This window comes from Podarcis raffonei, chromosome 2 (genome assembly GCF_027172205.1).
Source record: "Podarcis raffonei isolate rPodRaf1 chromosome 2, rPodRaf1.pri, whole genome shotgun sequence".
Classification (NCBI taxonomy): Eukaryota; Metazoa; Chordata; class Lepidosauria; order Squamata; family Lacertidae; genus Podarcis; species Podarcis raffonei.
The window spans coordinates 123060878-123078768 of record NC_070603.1 but is presented as its reverse complement, the minus strand read 5'-3'; the positions used below and the strand labels follow the sequence as shown (position 1 = coordinate 123078768).

At 43.5% G+C, this 17891-nt stretch overlaps 1 pseudogene; it reads right to left on the bottom strand.

Annotated features, from left to right (window-relative positions):
• LOC128408862 (zinc finger protein 91-like) overlaps positions 1 to 17891 on the bottom strand; it is a 51802-nt pseudogene that overhangs the window by 6835 nt on the left and 27076 nt on the right.

Genomic DNA, 17891 nt, shown 5'->3' with positions numbered 1-17891 from the left:
AGCCCTGCTGCCCAAAGACTGCAATTCCCAGAGTGGTCACCAATCCCCCCTTCTTGCCAGGGAACTCTGGGAATTGTATTTGGGTAGATGGTGGGAGAGGGTCTCCCCTCCAGTCTCCACACTTGGGGGCGGGGGCTGTATCTCCCCACTCCACAGGGCTTCTCCTTCCTCGGATTCCTCGGATGCTTCTCTGTGTTATGAAATGCGACTTTCCCCTCAATCTGAAGGGGGCTTATTTGCATGCCCTTTTTGTTGCCCCAAAGACTCCTCCCCAAAAGGAAGGCAGCATCTTGATCCAAAGGAAGAACAGAGTTGCAGACCTGCTGGACACTCAGCCCCTCCCTGGCACGGCAGAGAGGAACTGGGGGCAGGACCCTCTGCTCCCTGACTTGGGGGTCTCCCCCCCATGCATGAGCCGAACGGGGGGGTTGCCTCCTCCCTTGCAGCCCTGGGACCCCCTTCTCCCCGCTGCACCCCAAGGGGGAAGAGAGAAGAGACTCACCAGATTCCAGGAGGGGCACCGAGGAAGTTTTTGCAAAGCAGAGAGAACAAAGCAGCCTCCTCGTTGCTCGCAGGAAGGGACTGGGCAGGGAGGGGCTTCTGCTGGGGAGGACCTTGCCCTCCCCCGCCCTCCCCTTCCTGTCCTCTCTAGGAATCCCGCTCTGCTCCTTTTAACCCTTGGCAAGCCGAGGGCACCCAGACCGCCCCTCCCTCCCTCCCTCCCTCTCCCTGCCTGCTTCTGCGCTCTAGGGGCTGCCCTCCCTCCTCCATCTGGGCCAAGGACTCTGCATCAAGGCCCCCCCCCCATCTTATGCAGAGTGACGACAAGGGAGGTGGGGGTTCCCCGTTACCATTCTGCCGTGTGCATCTGGATCCCTACTTTGAAATGACTAAAAACCTGAATGTTAAAGCGCCTTTCCTGGAAGCGCCTTCCCTGGGACCCACCGGCAGGGTTCATCCTGGAAGTCTCTCCCCCTCTCCCCCCCCCCACGTTTCTCTTTTCCTGGGGGGCCAAGAGATGCTCCCCTGCCCTGCACCCCCCGGGGCCCCTTTGCGGAAACTGAAGTGCGATGCCCACCAAAGGGAAGGCGAAGGTGAAGGACCCCTGGACCTTTGTCCGCAGACAGCGCCCCCCCTTTCTTCCCCCTTTCCCCCACACCAAACATAACCACAGTTTTGAGTATCCTCCATACTCTGGGCATGTGCAGATTTCGCAGCTTTCTGTAAACCAGAGGCAGGGAAGAAGTGGCCAAAGAACCACCTTGCAGAAAAGGGGCCTTGTGGGCTGAGGTGCAGGATCCCTGAGGATCCAGTACAGGAAGAACTGCCCCCCCATCATAGAGGGGGTGGCACCCCCGCCTGACTCGCAGGAGATTACCCTCCCCCCACGCACAATAACACTGGGATATTCAAAAGATAAAGGACCCCTGGACGATTACATCCAGTCAAAGGCGACTGTGGGGTTGGGGTGCTCGTCTCCGCTGTGGGGTACATTGGTGAAAACCAGAGTGCACAGAAATGCCACAACTGCTTGTACTGGCATGTTTTTGAACTGCTAGGTTGGCAGAAGCTGGGACAGAGCAAAGGGAGCTCACCCCGTCGTGGGGATTTGAACCCCAACCTCCCTTGTCCTTCAGATGAGGGTCCCCATCACCAAAGAGGGCCCTCAGGGTTGACTCCCCAGGGAGGGGGTAGAAAGAGGCCCAGGAGCCAACTTCTAGGGGCCACGGTTCCATTGTCCCCCTTCCAAAAAAGTTGATTGACATTAAAATGGTGAGGGGTGTGTGGCATCATCTCATCCATTAGACTGGGAGGAAGAGGGTGTGGGAGGGAAGCCCAGGCAAGCATTGCCAGGGGACGGTTGGGGGCGCTGGCAGAGAATTTCCTGGAGGGGCTCCAGAGCTGCCTTGGCGTCTTCCTCCTGCTCAGGTATCTGATTGAAGTAAAGCGGGGGGGTGGGGGTCCTAGTCCCACCGCACCCCCTTCCTCCAGGGAGTTTGGATTCATGGAATCCTAGAGCCAGCCAGCCAAAACCACAGAGAGCATGTGAAGCTAACTCTTTATTAGCAGAAACAAGGACTGCTCCAGGGAGCCAGGAATGGTCAGCACTCAACTCTTCTCAGTAGTTGCAGAGATCCGGTTGGAAGAATCCGCAGCCCAGCCCTTTGCGGTTCTGACGCACAAGAGCCAACTCCTAGGGACTGATCGGCTTTGCCAATAAAATATTTGTGGGGTCCTGGCACCCCCAAAGTTAACCGGCACTGCCATTCAAATAGTGTGTGTGCACGGCATCATATGATCAATTCTGCTGGACAGTGATTACCTGGGCCCTCCTATTATTTTATTCAAGTTGGCACATCTGCTGAGAAGTAAGCCAGGTCAGAAGTAAGCCAGGTGGTACATGGGGAGTGATTTTCAGCCCCATGGAACCTTCAATGTGGGGTTCCGCAGGGCTCAAGCCTATCCCCCAGGTTGTTAAACATCTACATGAAACTGCTGGGTGGGCTTATCTGGAGGTTTGGAGTACGTTGTCCGCAGTATGCTGATGACACTCAGCTCTGTTTCTCCTTTACACCTGCAGGTGAGGCAGTGGAAGTTCTGGACCAGTGTCTTGCCTCGGTAATGGACTGGAGAGAGCCAACAAACTTCAGCTCAATCCAGATAAGACCGAGGCACTGTTAGTGGGTGGTTCCCTAGGCCACCTGCTCTTCACGGGGTCACGTTTCCTCCGAAGGAGCAGGTTCACAGCTTGGGGGTACTCCTGGAGCCTTTGCTGTCGCTCGAGGCTCAGGCGGCCTCGGTGGCCCGGAGTGCCTTCTATCAGCTTCGGTAGGAGAAGGAGAAGCTGTGAGGATACTGTCTACTTTCGTCTCATTTCAGTCAGGATGGGAAAGATCTTCTAGAAAGAGAAGAATCCCAAACCAGTTATGAAGGGTGTGGTGACCCCCTGGGTCTTCTATACTGTCAGAAGTACCTCAGGAGTGTGGAAACTGACAGAAAGTACCACCTTGTTTAAAAATCAAAATATTAAGTTGCAACAACTAAGTTAAGGAGCTGAAGTGAAATAACTGGAAATAAGCTCAGCACTGGCCATCCTCTCTAGACACCTGTAACATCGAAGAGGAATAACTTAAAAAAAGCAACAGAAGTTTAAAAGAAGCTGTGCATTTACTACTTTGTTTAGAAGCCTGTAACACACACTAAATTTAGTACAATTTATTAATAGGTTTACTGTTTCCTGAAAGAACATTATCTATCTCCTGACACATCCTTTGCTTTTTTCAATTCGTTCCGGAGGTCCGTACTTAACCTGAAACTGTTCTTAACCTGAAGCACCACTTTAGCTAATGGGGCCTCCTGCTGCTGCCGCACCGCCGGAGCACGATTTCTGTTCTCATCCTGAAGCAAAGTTCTTAACCTGAAGCACTATTTCTGGGTCAGCGGAGTCTGTAACCTGAAGCGTATGTAACCTGAAGCGTATGTAACCCGAGGTACCACTGTATCAAATTAAAAGAATACGAAGAACTCAAAATACTGGGAATAAATTGGTTAGAATATTTCCAACTTAAGGCTACATACGAGAAAGATATAAAAACTAGGGGATTTGGGAAATAAAATATCAAAATTAGAAAGAGAGGTTTTACAAAACAATCAAAAAACACTCTCTAAAATATATAGATTATTAGATAAAGTCCTCCCAGATCAAGAAGTCAAAGGAGAGAATATTCTAAAGTAGGAACGGGATTTAAGATATACAATTGATTCTGGAGATTGGAAAAAGTTTTGGGGAAAAAATATAAATTTTACAGCTTAGTATTCATTAAGAGAGAATTATATGAAGATGCACCACAGATGGTATATGGCACCAGACAGACTGGCAAAAACGAATAGATCAAATAGTAATAAATGCTGGAGATGTAATAGAATGAAAGGCACTCTATACCATATGTGGTGGACATGTCCAGAGATCAGAAAATTTTGGGAGATGATCCATGAAGAGATTAAAAAATTGATAAAAGTATCATATATCAGGAGGGCAAAAGCATATTTACTAGGAATCTTGAGTAAGCATATCCCCAAAGACAAAACTAACATCTTTCTGAGTGCAACAACAGCAGCGAAAATGTTGGTAGCCAGTCATTGGAAAGGAAATTATATCCCAACAAAAGGGGACTGGTTAAGTAAACTGTGTGAGTACCTGGAGTTAGCAAAATTGACGGATTTAATAAGGCATAAATCCAAAACTATAATACAGAAACAATGGGAATGCTTAAATGAATATTTATACAAGCAGGGCTCAAATGTGAAAGTTTGCCTGTGCTTAGACTAAGCTTGTTAAGAATATAGAGAACATAAAGATTTGACGGATTATGAAAGAACCTAAGGAAGGGAAATGATTGAAGAACAGATGTAAAGACGAGCAAGATAACTAAGAGGCGTGCGGTGAATGCGGTGGAAGTCTTTTAAAATATTTTAACTAGGATTTATATTATTGTAATACTTGAAGGAGTCAAAATTAAGGGGGTGAAGCAATTAGCAATTCAAGCTAAAGAGCTAGCCCAGGAAGATGAAAAAAAAAGTAACTACGCTATCTAAACAGGGGGCAGAATTGCCGGACCCCCAGAGAAGAGCTAATACGATTTTGGGAGGAATTCCGGAAGAAATACAGGCTAAAGAGTTGGAAGAAACTTTGAGAACCTGGCTATGCTCCACCTCCATGAGGTCCAGCGCCAAGGGCCTTCTGGCGGTTCCCTCGGTATGAGAAGCCAAGTAACAGGGAACCAGGCAGAGGGCCTTCTCGGTAGTGGCACCCACCCTGTGGAACGCCCTCCCATCAGATGTCAAAGAGAAAAATAACTACCAAACTTTTAGAAGACATCTGAAGGCAGCCCTGTTTAGGGAAGCTTTTAATGTTTAATAGGTTAATGTATTTTACTGTTTTGCTGGAAGCCGCCCAGAGTGGCTGGGGAAACCCAGCCAGATGGGCGGGGTATAAATAAATTATTATTATTATTATTATTAGTAGTAGTAGTAGTAGTAGTAGTACTCAAGGAGTTAGTCTGAAGGCAGAAGATGTGGAACGAGCCCATTGCTGCCGAGGGCCTAAGGGGAGAAAATCCCCCAGGAATGCAATAGTTACGTTTTCTAGAGAGAAGCTGCAACAGCAGGTATACCAGACTTTGAAGGAAATTGAGTTTCCAAGGGAGAAGAGTGTGGGTGAGTCGAGATGTATGCCAGGCTACTTTAAGGCAAGAAAGCCCAATGAAACCTTATGCACAAAAACTGCATAACAACGACATAACATAAGGTTTTACAGCTGAATTTTATAAGGAAATGGTAGAAATTTTGGCCCCGGAACTACAACAACTTTTTAACAGTATACTAGAAGGGGAAAAGGCCCCAGAAACATGGAGAAAGGCAGAAATAATGGTAATCTTAAAACCAAACAAAGACCCTAAAGAAGTAGGTTCATATGGACCTCTAAGTCTATTAAACCAAGATTATAAAATCTTCGCCAAAATTATGGCACCCCCCAAATAATAAAAGAAGACCAATATCACGGACAAGTAAAAAAGTTCGGGCTACTGAAATTAGATGTCTTTAAAGCATTTGATACACTCTCACAGGAGTTTTTATGGGAAACAATGACAAAATATGGAATAGGAGAGGTTTATCGGTTCGCGATACAAGAACTATATAAGGAAAGAACAGCAGTGGGGAGAGTTAATGGGGAATACTCCCAATCTCCCCCAATACACAGAGGCGTTCGGCAGGGGTGTCCTCTTTCGCCGTTCCTATTTATAATGGCTATAGCACAACTAGCGGAAAGGATAAGGAACTGTGGGAGGATAGAGGTCTATAGGATTGGGAAAGAGGAGATGGAAATCAATTTGTTTGCAGATGATATTACTGGAATCATAACAAATCCTAAGGAAGGGATAAAAGAAATAAAGATAATATTCGAAGATTTTGAGGAATATTCTGGATTAGGGGTAAATATAACAAAATCAGAAATAATGTATTTTAATGTAAATGTAGCCGGAAAAAACGTAATAAACAACATAACAGTCAGCGACCAGCAAGTAGTCTATATAAGAAATAAGAAAACTGCCAAAGAAATGTGGGACAGTCTTGCAGCAGTGCATATTAGAAAAGAGTCAGCATCTGCATTGACGTTTTTCAAGCAGTTGTACCAGACGAAGTTGCAGCCTGGTGGTGATTTGGCAGCACACTTGAGACGTCTGGAGGCAATACGCGGCGAATTAATTCGAGGGGACATGGACATACCTGATATTCAGTATGTTTTTATCATTCTTTGTTCCCTTAACGAGGACTTTGATGGCATAGCTAGCCAGATATCTGCCGTTCCACCAGCACAATTAACTGTGGAAGGGGTGACGGCAAGATTAATGGGCGAGTTGGATAGAAGGGAGGCTTGTGCCATAAGCACTCCTATTTCCAGAAAGAATGAGGAACGCCATATGCAAACCTGTGGTGATACAACTGCATTTAAAGCTGCCAAGCGTTGTTGGTTCTGCAATAAGCAAGGACATTTTGCAAAGGACTGCAGATCCAAAAGAAAGCAAAGTACTCCCAAGCCTGTTTCTGTTCGTCAGTCACGGTTGTCAGCCCAGCAGCCGACATCGCATAGTAGAGACAGAAACGAGCCGCGAGTTTTCCATGCTAGGACAACAGATCGTAAAAGACTTAAACGTGCCAAGTGGAAGTCTTTTGTTGTGGACTCAGGAGCATCTCAGCATATTTGCAACGATCGAAGCTTGTTTATTTCTTTCGAAGAGGAAATTGGTAATGTACATTTAGCCAGTTCACAAGTCTTGCAGTCGCTTGGCAGGGGTACTGTTAAACTTGACTCTTTAAACATTACGATAGCGAACTGCATTTACTGCCCGTCAGTGGACAATTTATTATCAGTAAGGTGTTTTGCTCGTCAAGGCATAACTGTGCGTTTCTTAAAGTCAATGTGTGAGTTTTTCGATGGGAACAAACGTCTATTATATGCCCGGGAATCTGATGGTTTATATAGACTGTATTTTCGCACCTACTCCCAATCGCCTATAAATTGCAGAGCAGCACAGTCAAGCCAGGGGTTGAGGAATGTAAGGCCACATTCTGGGTGTGTCCATGAGGCGCACAGAATTCTGGGACACCTGAATTTTGCTGATGTAATTAAGACAAAGAATATTGTTGATGGCCTCAACTTAAAACCATGTAAATTCTTTATGCAATGTCTATCCTGTTGCAAGAATAAGATTAAGGTTGCACGCAAGGGTAGATGCTCAGATAGGAAAGTAACTGAGCCATTTGAGCGTGTACATTGTGATTTAGTTGGGCCACTCCCACCATCATTAGGAGGTTCTAAGTACTGGCTTACTCTGATAGACCAGTATAGTAGATATTGTTGGACTTATGCAATAGCTGAGAAGCCCCAAGCATTTGAGAAGTACAAAGTTTTTTGCAACTGGGTAAAAACGCACTTTAACAAACCTATTAAGAACCTGTTTTCTGACCGGGGTGGAGAATTTGTTTCTGAGGATTTTGAGAATTTCCTGGAAGCGCAGGGGACTACTCATGAGTTATCTTGCCCCCGAAGTCCCTGGCAAAATGGGCTTGTTGAAGTTGTGCAGCGTGACCTACAGGCAGGGGTTAAAACGTATCTGCACGATGCTAATCTGCCCAAAGACTTTTGGGCTGAAGCGCTTAATGCTTTTTGTTATGTTAGAAATCGCAGTTATCATTCTGGTTTAGATGTCACCCCCTATGAGAAGCTGTTTAAAAAACGCCCTAATCTGAAATACCTACGCATTTGGGGTTCAGATGTAATTATGCATTATCCCGCTAAGCAGAAATTGGGTGAACGTAGTGTCCAGGGAAAATTAATGGGCTACCAGCAGGGGGCGTACAGAATTTACATACCAGCAACTGGCAAATTTCATATTACCAGAAGCATGATACAAACTGTAAATTGGAATGGAGTTGCTGTCTTCCAAGATACTGATGGTATAGATAATACTGAGGAAGAAGAGGAAGAAGCAGTGTAGAGATGTTCTCTTTATGTGCCAGTATAGTAAAACACTGGTTCTTTTCTGTGGCATTCTGGGAAACTTTCCTTAGCTACTTTCTCAAGCTTTTGAACCTTAAAATCTTTCTCTGCTTCTCTCTCTCATATACACGCTGTGTAAAGATGTGCCAGACACACACAAATTCCATTCTTTGCATTCCACTCTTTTTTCACTCAGGTCACATTAAGTTTACAATGATCTGTTTTCCTTCAGTGTATAATTAATTAGTTGTTCTGTTTTCCTTCAGTGTATAATTAATTATTTGTTTTTATATTCTGATCATAACATTAGTAATTGATTTAGACATAATATAATCAATCATAAATCTAGGTGGATTAAAAGCTTAGATACTTGTCTAAGGTCCATTAGCAAAAGACCCTTTGAAGAATTGGAGATTAATGGATTTTGGGTAACCCCTCCTTATACCTATGTTAACCAATAAGGAACTAGCCTCTTTGTTTGTATTTTAACCAATCAGCCACTAACATATGTGTGGCCATGCTTTTGTAAGATTCAATAAAAGAGAGAGACAGATGGGTTTCAAGGCAGACGCTCTCTCTCAAGAAGCAGCCTTGGAGCTCAGATGAGGATCTCAAAAACACCATCCGCTTGTTTGCCTTGATTCGAACGCGATTCAACATCTGGTGACCCCGACGTGATTTCGACGAAGTAAGGTACCAGGTCCCTTGCAGAGCTAGGAAACCTCATACTTACCCGACTGGAAAAAAGTCTCAGCGCGCTATTTCATAAGTATGGGAGGGAATCTGACTAAAGGTCAAAAAGCTCACGCAAATGAATTATTTAAATTAGTCAAGCAAAAGGGGGATGGTGTTCAAATTTCCTTAAAAGAAATTGAACAAATGTTAATGGAAATAATGTTCCAATGTCCATTTTACGCAGACAAAGGGTCTCTGGACATAGAGACCTGGCAAAAAATTGGAAAAACGCTTTTTTCTGAGCCAAGGGCTCCGATCAATTGCCTGCTCACTTGGCAAAAATGTGCAAATGCTATTGGTAAATTAGGATTGTCGTCTTCCTTACTTTCTACACCCCTTGCTTCAGCACCTAATCCTCCACCGTACCCACAAATCTTGCCTCCTTTGACTTCACCCCCCTCCTTTCCCTCTCATCTCGAAGCAGCTCCGTGTCAGATTACTACAATCCCCCTCTCTCCCCCTTCTCTGCCTGCCACTCCTCTGCCGGTGCCTGTGAGATCTGCAGAAGCTGCATCTCAGCCTGTCGTTTTTCCTTCTCTCCCCCCGGTGCATTCCAATGTTACAAATGTTTCTGGGGTCGTCCGTGCAGGAATTTCTGAAGCCAGGCAGGAAGGTCTTTTATCTTTAGAGGAACAGTCTGCATGGTCTGGGGAAATGCCGTCACTTTTCCCTTTCACTTATCAGCCTATCCCAGGGACAGCACAGCAACAGGTATTTCATGATAAGCTTCCATATTCCATAATGAAGGAATTCAGGAAGGCTATCTCTGACTCAGGTCTGAAATCTTCGTATGTCATGGGAATGTTGGAAAGTATTTCAACTTCTTATGTAATGTGTCCTAATGATTGGAAAGATCTTATGCATATGATTTTATCCCCTGCACAATATGTGGTCTTTGAAAGTGAATTTAAACATAGTGCGATAGCTCTGGCTGATCCAATGCATACAGCAAGTCAACTTTTTGGATCTGCCCCATTCGATAGCTTGGCTGCACAAGCATTATTGTCAGCTTCGCATTTTAGCCGCACTGCGACCTGTGTCCAGCGCGCCATTCGTAAAGTCCCTGTCTCAGGGCAGCCTCTGAACTCCTTTGTAAATGTTAAGCAGCAACACTCAGAGCCTTACCATCAATTTATTGATAGATTAAAAGAATCAATCTCTAGACAGATAGATAATGAAACAGCTCAGAATGAGTTGATGAAAAAATTAGCCTTTGAGAATGCTAATACTGATTCTAGGAAAGTGTTACAATCTGTCATAAGTCGTTCAAAATATAGTCTTGCAGATATGATACAATCATGTACAGAAATAGGGAGTCAATCTCATGCTATGTCTTTACTTGCCACTGCAATCCAAACTAATAACAGGCCTACAGGTAATTGCTTCAATTGCAAGCGCCCTGGCCATTTTGCTAAGCAGTGCAGAGCCCCTGGCGGAGGTGCAAATAAAAATACTACTGCAAATACTACTACCAGACCTTCAAAAAAATGTCCAAAGTGTGGAAAAGGGTATCATTGGGCAAATCAATGTAGGTCTCAGGGAAACTCCTTAGGGGCCCAACTCTCAGGCCCGGAAAATTAGAGAGTTCCCCACCCTTAGTTTCTGCTGTTGCAAAAGTTTCTAAAATTGTGCCTTTTGAATTTGCTATTGATTTGATCAATCAAGAAACCAAAGGCACTGCCTTGCCTGGTGAAATTGTGCTCATGCCTAGCCAAATGGCAGGTCCACTCCCTTCTACAGTCACAGGTTTAATTTTGCCTAAATTTTCTGCGGCAAAACAAGGAATCCAGGTTATTCCAGGTGTTTTAAATCGTGACTATGTGGGCACCATTATGATACAATTCTGGAGCTTTATGCCAATGCAGTTAACTAAGGGTGAGTCTTTGGCACAATTGGTAATGCTTCCTTCTCCACCTAATGTCGTATCAGCTATTGATAATAATTTGCACGAGCTCTCTTCTTCTATTCCCCCACAGCTACTGGCTGTGACACAGAGAATTGGACGACAAAAACTTCTTCGTAAGTATAAAATCAATGGAAAAATTATAGAAGGCTTGATTGACACAGGTGCTGACGTTTCTGTAATTTCCAGTAATTGTTGGGACCCCACATGGCCCTTAGAATCTGCTCCTACAGTGTGGGGTGTGGGTGGTAACCAGACTTCTTGTAAAAGCGCACAGTGGTTACCTGTCTCTCTGCCAGACAGTTCTGAAATTATTGCATATATTCAGCCCTGTGTGCTAAACATCCACCTCAATTTGTGGGGAAGAGATTTATTGCAACAATTAAATGCTACTATCCAATTAAATGAGTAAGCTTGCTCTTCCCCTCAGCTGGAAATCTACTAACCCTGTATGGATAGAGCAATGGCCTCTTACTGGGGAACGATTAATTGCCTTAAAACAATTGGTCAATCAGCAATTACTGGCTGACCATATTGAACCTTCAGTTAGTCCTTATAATACTCCAGTTTTTGTTATTAAAAAGAAATCAGGAAAATGGAGATTATTGCATGATTTAAGGCACATAAATAAAATCCTTGAACCCATGGGGCCTTTGCAATGTGGTCTTCCCAATCCAAATGTGATTCCACATTCTTATCAATTGGCTATAATAGATTTGCAAGATTGTTTCTTCTCTATCCCCCTACAGGAGAAAGATCGTAGATACTTTGCTTTTACTGTACCAGTAATTAATAATTGTCAACCAACTGAGAGATATCAGTGGAAAGTTCTCCCTCAAGGAATGTTAAACTCCCCTACCATGTGTCAATATTATGTTAATCAAGCCCTTAAGCCTTTCCGTCTTCAGTATCCACACCTTCTGGTTTATCATTACACGGATGACGTTCTGATTTGTGCTCCGTGCCTCCCCCCTCATTGGAAACATGATTTAACAACCTGTTTGTCATTGTATGGTTTAAAAATTGCTCCAGAGAAAGTCCAGGAAACTTCTCCCTTTCAATATTTGGGACATAAAATGATGGCTAGTTACTCTATTCCTATAATCCCTGAACTACATGTTCCTAAAACAATGAAATATGTTCAGTTGCAACAATTGCTGGGTAATATTAACTGGATAAGACCTTATTTTAAAATCCCTCTTGAAGTTTTGCGACCGCTTTTTTCAGCCTTAAAAGGCCATCAATTTCCTGGTGAGCAAATCACCTTGACACCTGCTCAACAGAAAACAGTTGCCCATCTGAAGGAACTCATGAAAATTCATTGGGTTGATCGAGCAATTCCTAATGTTTTGCCCGATGTAGTCATAATGACAGATGCTATCCAACCTTTTGCAGCCATTATCCAGATAGGACCATCTAAAGTTCACATAATTGAATGGATGTATTTACATCATACACCAAAGAATACAGTAACTCCCTTGGTGGATCTCCTTGCTCAGCTTATCTGCAAAGGGCGCCGTCGTAGCAAAGTGCTTTTTGGCACTGATTGTCATCAAATTATTCTGCCTATGCCTTTAGAGCAATGGGAAACTGCTCTCTCCAATAGCATGGATTTGCAGTGTGCATTGGCTAACTTTGTAGGTCAAATAGATTACCATGTCCCAGCAGACACTCGCTTGCAGATGAGCAAACAATTTTCCCTGTCATTCTTTTCTATTCTGTCTCCTACCCCTTTGGATGCCCTGACTGTCTTCACTGACGGGGCTCCCACTAGGGGAGTCGTTGCTTGGCAACAGAACAACGAATGGCAAAGTTTGTACACTTTGCCTCAAAAATCTGCTCAGCGTGCTGAGTTAGCAGCTGCTGTCAAAGCTCTGCATCATTTTTCTTCACAACCTATTAACTTAATAGTTGATAGTTTGTATGTATCAAATGTCATAACCCGCATACAGGGCAGTTATGTAAGTCCTTTACTGGATGACAACTTGTTGAGTCTTTTCCTGTCCTTGCAATTGCTTCTTTCTCATCGTTCTCATCCACTTTTTGTAGTACACATTCGCTCCCACCAGCCTTTTCCAGGTTTTATTTCTGATGGAAATGCAAAAGCAGATTCTTTGCTTAAGATTCTGCCTGTTTCTCCTATAGAAAGTCATGCCTTTCATCATCAGAATGCTAAAGCCCTTAGCCGCCAATTTCAAATTCCGTTGGAAGCGGCACGTGCAATCATTCAGCAATGTCCTCAATGCTCTAATCAGATTGGCCATCCCAGCCCTGGTGTTAATCCCCGTGGACTTCAAGTCAATCAAATATGGCAAATGGATGTAACACATTTTGCCCCTTTTTCACCCTGGAAGTATCTGCATGTCTGCATTGACACATACTCAGGTTTCCTTTGGGTCACCCCTCAAAGGGGTGAGCAGGTTAAGCATGTTTGCAATCATCTCGTTCGTACCATGTCAGTTATGGGCAAGCCTCATTCTCTAAAAACTGACAATGCCCCAGCATATTGTGCAAAAGGCTTTGCTCAGTTTTGTGAAACATGGGATATTCATCATTTGTTTGGAATCCCTTACAATTCTCAAGGTCAAGCGATAATTGAACGTGCGCATCGCACCCTTAAATCTGCGCTGAACAGGCAGGAAATGAAGGCCGGAATTCCAACCTCTCTTTCAGAAAAGGAAGGTTGGCTGGCTAGTGTTCTCTTTACTCTCAACCATTTGAATATTTCTATACAGGATCATCAATCCTATACTCGCCTTCAGAAGCATTTTCAGCAGAAGGAAGTTCTTCCAGCTCCGCTGGTCCGCTATAAAATGCTACCCTCCAATATATGGAGTGAACCAGTAAAATTAATTACATGGGGTAAGGGTTATGCTGCAGTTTCTACTCCACAGGGTACTTGCTGGGTTCCCGCTCGCTGCGTCCGACTGTACCATGGCATGGGAACAGACACTTCAGGATCCACTGCCTCAGTTCCGACGCCAACTTCAGATCACCCAAGATGCGACGTCCAGCCCTCCCAGGACTCGCAAGCGGGGAACTCCTAATGCCCCAGTGACGTGGGGTCAAATAAAATCGCTTTCTCTTCAGGCTGAACAGTTTAGAAGTGAACAGCAGCTTGAAGCAAGCCCTGCTAATTTACTCTTGTGCATTATATCGTGCCTTAATATTAATTCCATGATAGTGCTCATTCTCAGTGTTTTGTTTTTGCCTCTTTCTGCTTCTGCTCCTCCCAACAGTGCTTCCACACCACCGAATGTGTGGGAAACTTTTGCAAAAACCCTCAATGTTTCTTCCTTTTGCTTAACTCAACAGGTGTCTATAGGAGAAATCCTTGGCGCCTGCCTCATCCCTGTCTGCCATGATCCTATTGACATACAAAAAGATACCTGGTTTTTTTCATCCTTGCCCCAAAATGATTCTCTCCGCAACCTTGGGTACTCTGGCTATTTTGTCTGGGGAACTCAAGTGCGTAAACGACCACCTTTGGCTATTGATTTAACAACACCATATGTGGCATCTTATAATGTTACTTGTGCTCGCATGGTGAATTGCACAAAATCCAACTGTGTGAAAATGGGCAAGGATAATTTTAATTGCTCTGATTATGTGAATATCTCTTATGTGTATAAATACACAGAGCTACCTGCAGGTTGGTTTTGGTCATGTCCTGGCTATACGTTTAATTATATTCCTGCAAACATTAGCCACGGTACACCTTGCTGTTTAAGCCGCTTGTCTATCATATTGCCTGAAAAGCATCATCTATTTCACAATCGATATAGTCGCAATATTGAATTGTCTGACGATTGTGATGACCTTGTCTCTCTTCCCAGTAGGACTGAATATATCTCTTTAGCTGTTTCTCTCTTAGGTGTTCCAGGATTGGCTGCACGTAATAGCAGAAATATTAACTCTCTAGCTTGTTCTGCAGCAAAGGCCCTGAATTTTACTTCTCGTGCACTTCACCTTCTCAACACAGAGCAAGCTGAACTTCACAATGGTTTATTCAAAAACAGAGCTGCTATCGACTACCTTCTTATGCTTCATCATTATGGCTGTGAGCAAGTCGCAGATATGTGCTGTTTTAACATCACTGACAATTCAAAAGCTGTTCAACGTCAAATTTCTCATTTGCAAAATCTTACCCATCATATTAAACAGGATGTTGCGTTCTCTGGTTTCTGGGATTCTATTTTTCAGTGGTTCACTGGCTGGTTGCCTAATTTTACTTGGCTTCGTAGTCTTTTTTATTATGCCATAATAATTGTATGTATATTAATTTTGTTCTTTTGCTTCCTCCAATGCATTCCTAGCCTTACAAATCTTTTCTCTCGCTTTTTTTCTCCTCCTGACCCACCGAGCGCTCTCCTCGCTGCCTATTATTCGAAATGGCAACGCCAATAATAAACAAAAAGGGGAAATGTGGGTAGAATTATTTTGGGATTTACTGGCAAACCAATAGTCCTGAAATACTCATGCCCCATCCACCCTCGCAGTATTATTTTGGGATTCGATGGCAAACCACTGATCCTAAAGTTCTGCTGCTTCATTCCACAAGTTGCCTTATTTCGCAAATAAGAAAAGAAAGGAGGAGATGTAGAGATGTTCTCTTTATGTGCCAGTATAGTAAAACACTGGTTCTTTTCTGTGGCATTCTGGGAAACTTTCCTTAGCTACTTTCTCAAGCTTTTGAACCTTAAAATCTTTCTCTGCTTCTCTCTCTCATATACACGCTGTGTAAAGATGTGCCAGACACACACAAATTCCATTCTTTGCATTCCACTCTTTTTTCACTCAGGTCACATTAAGTTTACAATGATCTGTTTTCCTTCAGTGTATAATTAATTAGTTGTTCTGTTTTCCTTCAGTGTATAATTAATTATTTGTTTTTATATTCTGATCATAACATTAGTAATTGATTTAGACATAATATAATCAATCATAAATCTAGGTGGATTAAAAGCTTAGATACTTGTCTAAGGTCCATTAGCAAAAGACCCTTTGAAGAATTGGAGATTAATGGATTTTGGGTAACCCCTCCTTATACCTATGTTAACCAATAAGGAACTAGCCTCTTTGTTTGTATTTTAACCAATCAGCCACTAACATATGTGTGGCCATGCTTTTGTAAGATTCAATAAAAGAGAGAGACAGATGGGTTTCAAGGCAGACGCTCTCTCTCAAGAAGCAGCCTTGGAGCTCAGATGAGGATCTCAAAAACACCATCCGCTTGTTTGCCTTGATTCGAACGCGATTCAACAAAGCAGCAGCAGGAAATGGTGCTTCTGAATTAATGGAAAAAGACAAAAAGTCTGTTGAATCTGATTTGTTTGATGATTTAAAGTCACAGGCACCCAAGGGGAGGTTAGATTCTCTTGAGTTTTCTGATCGTGAGCTTAGCCTACAGGCATCTCTTCAATCTGACAATGATTTACAACCTGAAACTAGTGGTTCACTTAGTCCCATTAAGTCTGAGGAGTCTGACTCTCCTTCCGGACTGAGACGTTCAGATAGAAAGAGGCAGAAGCCACAACGTTTTGCAGATGAACACTTTAATACTGTGTATGCCAGTAAGGCAGTTTTTGAGCCAAAAAGCTACAATGATGTTCAGAAATTACCTTAAACACACCAAACATTATAGGTTGCAGTTTACAACATGTACTGACAAAGGTTTTGAAATTTTCTGCGATGCATCTCATGCAGTGGAACAAAATAATTGCAGGGGTGTGTCTGGTATGGTGTTTTGTTATAACGGTTGTCCATTTGAATGGAAGTCCCAGACACAAACCATTATTTGTCTCTCCACAACAGAGAGTGAATTATGTGCATGCGTTCAGGCCACTCGTGATGTAGAATGGTATCTGCAAGTATTTGCAGACCTACAGATGCAAGTAACACTACCAGTAAAAGTTTACCTTGATTCCCAGAGCGGACTTGCTATCCTGTGTTCAGAGACCAATACGCAGCGCACTAGAGTCTTACGGTTACGTTTACAGTTTGTAAAGAAACTAATTGCTGACGAAATGATTGTATTTGAATATGTTCCAGGTGACAATCAAATTGCGGACATTTTTACTAAAGCACTTCCAAAGGTTACACATGAAAGACATGTACAAAATATGCTTTATGTTTTTGTTCCACAATGATGAACCGCAGGGGAAATGTTGAATGGTTTATTTAAATGTAAAGGTTCAGCATTGTTGCACCCGATGTGTATGTCTTTAAGGGGCCAGAGCAAGGGCCAGAGTAAGATAACGAGACCCAGCTTTACAGCTGTGAAGCATAGCAGGTGCTGCTGAGTTGTATTTGATTAAGGTGTGTCAGCATTTGGGTGTAGTATATAAGGAGCAGCACCTAGCTCTCCCATTACCCTGGGGGATGGGTTGGTGGTTGGGTCTGTTTTGGTTGTTAATGTACTTAGTGTAAAAGGAGTTTTTGTTTTTCTTATTAAAACCTAGTTTAAGTTATTTTTGAGTCCTTTATTTTTTATGCATGGTCTCCCCAGCAAGCTCTCTGCGCTACTAAACTGCAAACAGCCAACAATAACTGCCTTTCAAACTGTGAGTTTTGTTCTGCAAATCCGTTTTTAAAAATCTGACTTAAATGTTGCATTCAACTGATGGTAAATTGACCAGTCTCCCTCCCACCTAGAGGAAGAAGTTCCCTTTATAGGGACCCCACATACAATGAAGCAATACCACACGGCCCTAAACCTAACCTCCTAATACATTGACCTCAGCGGGTATTGGTCTGCTGTGTCAAAGTTTTACTGGACGTTTGGACAATATTGGTGAGAGCACCTGTAATCTCAGGGTCACCACTTCCCCTGGAATAAGAATCACTTCCGTCCAAACCAGTAAGTATGTCTGTAATTATGACAATCTGACCAATGCCTAGACGACTTAAGCCCTATATCAGACTCCTCTCCATGGGTTTTCCCCCAAATATAGAGCATGGTCCAATCCCCTGGACATTCTCAGACATACAGAAGTCCTTCTCAAGGTCATGAAGGAATCTGAAGAGGTGATTCAAGCAACACAAAAGGAGATGTCTCCTAAAGATCAGGAGGAACTTTCTGATAGTAAGAGCCAGCAGTGAAAAGGAACTCCCTCAGAAGGGGGTGGACTCTCCTTCATTGGAGGTCTATAAGAAGAAGTTGGATGGCCATCTGTCATGGATGCTTGAAAT